This window comes from Battus philenor, unplaced genomic scaffold (assembly GCF_028537555.1).
Source record: "Battus philenor isolate CCGP_79_NKW_IND1 unplaced genomic scaffold, ilBatPhil1.0.hap1 SCAF_4, whole genome shotgun sequence".
Taxonomy (NCBI): domain Eukaryota; kingdom Metazoa; phylum Arthropoda; class Insecta; order Lepidoptera; family Papilionidae; genus Battus; species Battus philenor.
Genome location: NW_027181704.1, coordinates 15,205,064 through 15,212,661, shown reverse-complemented (window position 1 = coordinate 15,212,661; position 7,598 = coordinate 15,205,064).

The window sequence follows — 7,598 nt, the reverse complement described above, 5'->3', positions numbered from 1 at the left end:
AAAATGCACGGAAACCTTATTCGTGAATTAAAGGGAACTTTTACGATGTATCAATTTGTTGCAATTTTGTCACTATTTTAGTTAGTATATAATAAAGATATGTATCAAATAAATAATAAAATATTTACACTGTCCAACTCAAAAGAAAATTGCGTCACTCATAGTATTTTTTAGTCTCGAATCACTCGGGCAACAAATGTCTATTTATATTATTATATAGCTAAATAAATTTATTTGTATTATTGTCCACTAGGCATCATTTATAGTGAGAACTTAAATATGTCATGAGAAGAATGAAATAAGAATTCAACTTGGAAACAAGAATCTAATAGACTTTCCTCATAATGGTATAATTTAATTAACATTTTGCTTGACTGGTTTTTCTTGTGATCAATTTCACAATTATATTAAATCCGGTAATCAATACAATTTATTCTCTACCTTTATTATCATTTTGAAAACCTTTTCACTGTAATATACAACTATTTATTGTTACGTATTTCTTTTAATTTTTAACATGTTAATTAAACTGCAGGAATGTATTATAAAACTATGTACAGTACCCGGCGATAAATATTGGACATCGACCTTTGGAAAGAGACAAACGGCTAGTTTCGGCTTTGTAGAGTGTTATCTCTGTCGCACGAAACACAAACAGTCTGGTATTTATTCTCAACTTTTATTATAATTTTGAAAACCATTTCACTGCAATACAACAATTTATTGTTAAGTATTTCTTTTAATTTTTAACATGTTAATTAAACTACAGGAATGTATTGTAAAACTATGTACAGTACCCGGCGATAAATATTCGATATCGACCTTTGAAAAGAGACAATCGGCTAATTTCGGCTTCGTAGAGCATTATCTCTGTCGCACGAAATACAAACAGTCCGGTATCTATTAGGAGCTGTTAAAACAAGTGTCATTTGCTTCTTTTGTTAATTATTTTTATTCTTTGTATAATATATACCAATTTTTCTATAAGTTGTGGCTTTAGGTTGGGGTAAAATAAAATAAAAAACATGTTCAGATTATGTTTACGTATTTAATTATTTAGAAAATTTACCACTGTACATACTAAACACCATTATACCTATTGTTAAAATGAGACATTGTAATAAAAAATAAAAATAATATGTTGAAATGGAAGTAACTGAGAATTAGAATTATTATTATGTTTTTGTATTGTTTTAACATGTTTTTATCGATTGTCTCTTTCCAAAGGTCGATGTGCAATATTTATCGCCAAGTATTGTATGGTTGTCACAAAAAAGTTAATAATATTAAAGAGCCTATAGAGAGGAATAACAAGTTTAATTTAATTTATAGTACAAATATGTAAGTATAATTATGCACATAGATTAGATAATAATGTGTATATTGAATATACATAGACGTAATTTACTTGAAACTTTTTTCGCAAATAACCTTCTATTTTCATTTTATAATACACCTATCCCCCGATTTACACGGTACTTGTTTTACACGTTTTCACTTTTACACGGTTTTCCGAAAAAGTTTTTTTTTTGTTTTAATAACCGATTTTATTAGCATCTCTCGTAATGTAAATATTTCTGCTTCCAACATCGAATCGGCACAAATAATTTCGAATGATGAAAGTGAATTCGTACCTTCGATTCCGAAAAAAAGAATGAAAGTAATTTCTTTTTGTTCTTCCGTTTAATGTATTGTAGTTAAATAAAAAAAAAATAGTTTTTCCGTGATATATTAAATATTTTAACTTATCAATGCATTTTATTTCTATGTATGTGTACACCTAAAATATACTACTCAAAACAAAATAGGGCCCACCATCATTTTGCCCCTTAATTTATGTGCATACATGATTATTAAATTTTTACAATTAGTCGATGTTGAATTAGGGTTTTACACATTAAGTAAACACAAAATAACGTTTGAATTGTTTAATTTTATCGCAATACACTCAAATACACATTTTTAGAGAAAATGAGCACTAAGTAGACTGCCAATAAAAACTTTTATAGTCACTGTTTGTTTAAAATAAACTTGCCGGGAGCTTTTCTTTAGTATCGAGTAGGACCTCCTTTGCTTCGTATGCACTCTCTGAGTCCATCTGGTACACTCTCAATCAGATGAGTGATGTTTTGGTCGGGTATTAGTTCCCAACAGAGTTTCAGCGCGTTTATGAGGTCCTGTTGGCTTTTAATGTAGCTATGGGTCTCTTAAGACTTCTTTTCAATTGATCCCATAAATGCTCAATCGGGTTGAGATCGGGACTCATTGCTGGCCAAGGTAAAACCGAGACATTGGCATAAGAGAGTGCCCTCTGAGTGACCCTAGCTGTATGCGCACGAGCGTTGTTTTGTATAAACACAAAATTATCACCTACTCTTTGTGAATATGGGATGACATAAGGTCGGATTACTTGCTCGATGTAACTGGCTGCAGTGACCGTCCCTTCGTTCAAGATCACCAGCTCTGTTTTGCCTAACAATCTTATACCGCCCCATATCATCACACTCGGGCCCCCAAAACGATCAGTACCGTGCATGCATAGTTTAGTAAAACGTTCTCCTTCTCTTCCCTACACACGTACACGTCTGTCATCGCTAAAAAACTTAACTTTACACTCGTCTGAAAAGAGTACTGTCCTCCAATTGTCCATGGTTCAATCCAAATGCTCACGCGCAAACCTCAAACGTGTTGCCCGGTGAGCCCTTGTTAATTTTAAACGAATAACACGCATCCTAGAATGTTACCCGTCCTCGTGGAGTCGATTCCGAATGGTTTGACCACTAACGTGTGTGCCAGTAGATAGCCTTAGCCGGGATTGCAAGGTCCGGGCGGTTGTCGTGCGGTCCCGGCGCGCAGTCAATCGAATGTACCGGTCTACTTGAGCAGTTGTGGCTCGAATCCTTCCTGATCCAGGTCTTCCAGCCACTCTACCTGTCTCCTGGAACCGCTCCCATACGTTTCGAATAGCTCCCCGTGACACATCAAGGCGAGATGCAACCGATCTTTGCGATTCTCCCTCTTGAAGCAAAAGAACTGCCCTTGTCGAAGTTTCCACATCCATATGACGACGAGAACCTGGCATTGTAATCGGGAATAATGCCGAAACGAAAAAAACACAGCTAAACAAAGTGTGATCAAAGTATTGCGCTTAAAGCAAGACTGAGAACACAAACGATTGAAAATTTAAGAAATGGATAAATTTAAGCACTTTACTTTTTTGTCTACCCACTTGAAATCAACAAAAAAGTTAACTTTTAAAACATCATTATGAACCAATAAACATGTGTGCTAGAAGTGGTAGTGCTTCATTTTGTCAATGATTAGTATATGTATTATTTATAAACACGATTAGAGACAAAGTTGCGGTGGGCCCTATTTTGTTTTGAGTAGTTTATTTGAAAAAATCACTACTGTTAAATAGCAAAATTATGCGTTTTCGGCTAGTTTTTCGATTCACACAATTTTGACTTGAAAATTTTTATTTTTCGATTTAAAAGTTTTTCTCAGGAACGTATGTACCGTGTAAACCGGGGGATAGGTGTATTTATTTTACGAATCATTGCGCATTTAGTTTTAGCAATAACTATGTATTGTTTTTTTCGTATATTTGGGTCGAATATAAATTATTACGAGATGTGGTAAAAGGCTGATGATTTGTCTTTTCTTTTCCGCATTTTCCTAGTTCTTTCAGCAGTTACGTGCGCCGCCAACATGTCCCCCGCAGACATACGTCGTGAGTCAATTTCCAGATGATTCAGCTCACGTATCTAATATCGCTTACCCAATAATACTTTACCTGCCCGCACCGATGTGTTGTGTTTGCAATTAAATTAACGATTGTTGCGCCTTGCTCGTCCGGACGTTAACTGCATACGACTATTTTTGTACACAATTTATCACGTTAATATCATTAAAGGATTATTCATTTATTCGCTTCTTATAATCACATTTTGTTGTTCATCATTATCGTCAACATATCGGCAGCTGTATGTTCTTAACACGTTCTATGCCGAGAAAAAAAATGCAGTCTCCTATCCAGGCCGTGTCAGTCAGTGATGGTTGACATTTAGACTTTCAGTTCAAGCCGCGTCAGTAAGTGATGACCGCGTTTTGCGTGGGTTTTCGTTTAGTTCTTACAGATCGTTGAGCAGTGCTGTCAAACTAAATCTCGTATTAATTGACCCGAGTAGCTCTTCAGCTTTTCCATGTCAAGTAGGTTTTTGAAAAATTTAAGAATATAGAAAGAAAAATAACAATTATCATACAAAGAAATTTATAGAAAAAATCATCAAATATAATGGCTCCAATTTACTTTCGTTATAACCAAGTAATATTTGCGTAAAAGATAAAAACACATAAACAAAAAACAATTTAGAAAATTTAATGGTTTATGATATTTTAATAGGCCTAAAGGGAAACTTTGAACTTTGAAAAAAGCACTGACCGCGTTGGCAGAGAACGTGTTAATAAAGTTGTCTTTCCACCTTGTGTACAACTTCAGAAACATAAAACAGCCATCTGTTCTGCGTATTACGTAGTCTACCTACTACTACTTCACACTTGCCAAACTGTTGGGTTATATCGGTTAGTTTCATTCTCCTACGGCTTTATGATTTTCTCATAGCGAATGTAGCTAGAACCGTAAGATACTAAAGTGAAGACCATAAACAAGTAAAAATTATTTGAAAATATATATACAAGGCGATATCACAACGCTAATACATACTTCCTACTTCGTACTCTAAAAAAGGATATTGTCTAGCATCTCTTATATATTCGTATTTATGTAGAAGCTTTCCCACCTTTATATATATATATATATATATATATATTCTTCATGTATATCCTTCATCGTTTTGAGCGTTTGTACCATATGATTTGTTTCTTTTTTCCACTATCTGTTATCTATTGTGTATAAAAAGTGTTATTTAACAAATATATAAATAAATACTTCTAGACTAAAGGAATATGTTTTTAAATAGGCTATAATCTTTTTAACATGTATTCTTGGCATAGAAATCTCTCTCAATCTTTCCATCGTCGTGATTTTCTGCATACTCAATCCATTGAGTAGCTAGCCAACCTCAGAATTTTGTACCATTAGCTTTACAAGTCTTTCTTACATATAACTTTTGAAAACTGAAACTTCTGAAAAGTTAAGTGCAATTTACCGAGTGTTCTTAAATTCCTACAAAATAAAGACATTAATGCTACATTGAAGCCTTAAAAATACAATTATTCATCTCATTCTTATCCGAATTGTTACCCGCGTTCACTCTAATTCATCGTTTTATTCTGGTAGTGAAATAAAACTAGATTCACTCAGAATATTACAAGGTGATCTTTCGTAATGTTACGATGTCTCCATAAAACTGTCTACTTTATAGATCTAACATAGCCACTACAAGGAGACCAATTTTGTGGAGAGATTGCGATAAATATTTAATAACGAATGAATTACACTAAATAATGATTACTGTACTTAGTTTGTCAATATAGAAAATGAATGATAACAGATTTAATATCTTTAAAAAGGTGAATGCATAACTCATTCACCAAAAAGATTTTACACCTATTTCCATTAAGGAAAGTATATTGGAATGTGATAGGACAATAAATTCTAGTAGTACAATATCAACAGGAATTGATTGTACACAATAATTAAATTTAATCTGTGGTAATCCAAATTTTAATAATACTTTTCTTTACTATATTATCACTACGTTGCTTCTTATTTTAGAAATTATTGATTGTTAGATAAAGTGTCTTCGTATCAGCCTACGAGTATATCGATCACTGAAAGGTATAGGCCTTTATATAAGAACTAGCTGATCCCGCAAACGTTGTTTTGCAAAAAAAATTGATATTTTAATTTACAAATAAAAAATAAAGGTTGATCGTAGAGGTGTGAAAATTTAGGGTTGTATGTATTTTTTTATGTTGTATCATAATAAAAAAAACTAAAAATTCTGTCCAAAAAAAAAATTAGGGGTGGACCACCCTTACCACGGGGTGTGGAAAATACATAGTAGCCGATTCTCAGACCTACTGAATACGCATATAAAATTTGGTAAAAATCTATCAAGTCGTTTCGGAGGAGTACGGTAACTAACATTGTGCCATGGAAATTTTATATATTAGATGTACCATGATCGCCATGCTTGGTCAGCAGGTTAGCGATTGAAGTGTGGTATTATGGTACGCACACAACGCTGCTGTTCATCATCTAAAAACTTGCTAGCGAGCAGTGATAATCCTACATAATTAATGTATATATTGTAAATTATGAGATTGTATCCCGGGAATTAAACCTGCGATTTACGATCGCATGTCTCAGCCCGTACTGCTGGTCTAATTGTGCTAAAAAGGATTGGGTGGTACATTAATTAACAGTGAATAAGCTGTACATTGACTGCCTTAAATCTTTTATACCTACAACCAATCATCCTTTATACTAAGACAATAAAAGACATAATGTTGCGTTAGGTAAATATCATTTCTATAAGAATATTCAAAGTGTTTTTATGAGGAAAGTATTTTCCAGCCACAAGGTGGTAAAAAAAATTGTAATTTTAAAATGGCTACTTCTTTTTTATGATAAATAGCATATGCTATTACATTACACAGCGTAAGAAGTGATTAGAATACTACACTTCCTTTGAAGGAGGCGGGTGACTCTGTTAATAACTAACTTCCAAGTTTAAAGGACTCTTTTACAATGAGAAATCATTTCGAATGAGACTAATATATGTTAATATAATTAAATTAATGTATAAACTAACATACGTTACATTCATAAATGTTTTATGTCGTATAATCATCATAATGGCGGTAGATTGACTCCTACTGTAAGGTTTAAGCCTCCCAAAGTATTGTTAAAGTGACCAATATTGCTGTGCATCTTGAGACTTTCCACAACTTTGAGTATGTCCTCAGTTCATTTAGTGAGAGGCACACCTATGTCGCATTTATCGGTTTATAGTTGTCACTCTTGAAGCTTTTGAGCCTAACAATCATTGTCTGCATTAGAGATAAGTTCCGTCCAGTACCACTATCAATTCAAACAAGCAATTCTTTGACCTTGGTTCTTCTGCAGGTTTTATTTCTGATTTTGATCATGCAGCGAAGCTCCGAGTGAAGGAATCTCACATCCATAAGTCATCACCATCAACACACTAATAAAAGACCTTCGCCTTCATACATTAAGTAAAATGTATTAAAAAAAATTATTCTTGTAAAGATATTAATACGTAGACTTGGTATATGTAAACATTTTTTATTCTGTATGCCTTCCTTAAAAACATTTATGACATCTTAACTCATCCTTTACCCCACCATTGAGGTATATTCACGGAGGATGTTATATTTGCAAGTGAAATTAGTTGCGGAAACTGAATAAAAAGGAACTCGACTCCAAGAAGAAAAGAGATTTTCATTATTATTACATCCTTGAATAAATTTATTCGTGCACTCAAACAGTGAGTTCATTTTTAGAAACTGAATAATAATATACTTTTATTTCTTCTATCGTCTTATCTTTGTTTTTACTGTTGTTACAAATAGCATAACATTACAATTTATATGTTAAATATTATCAA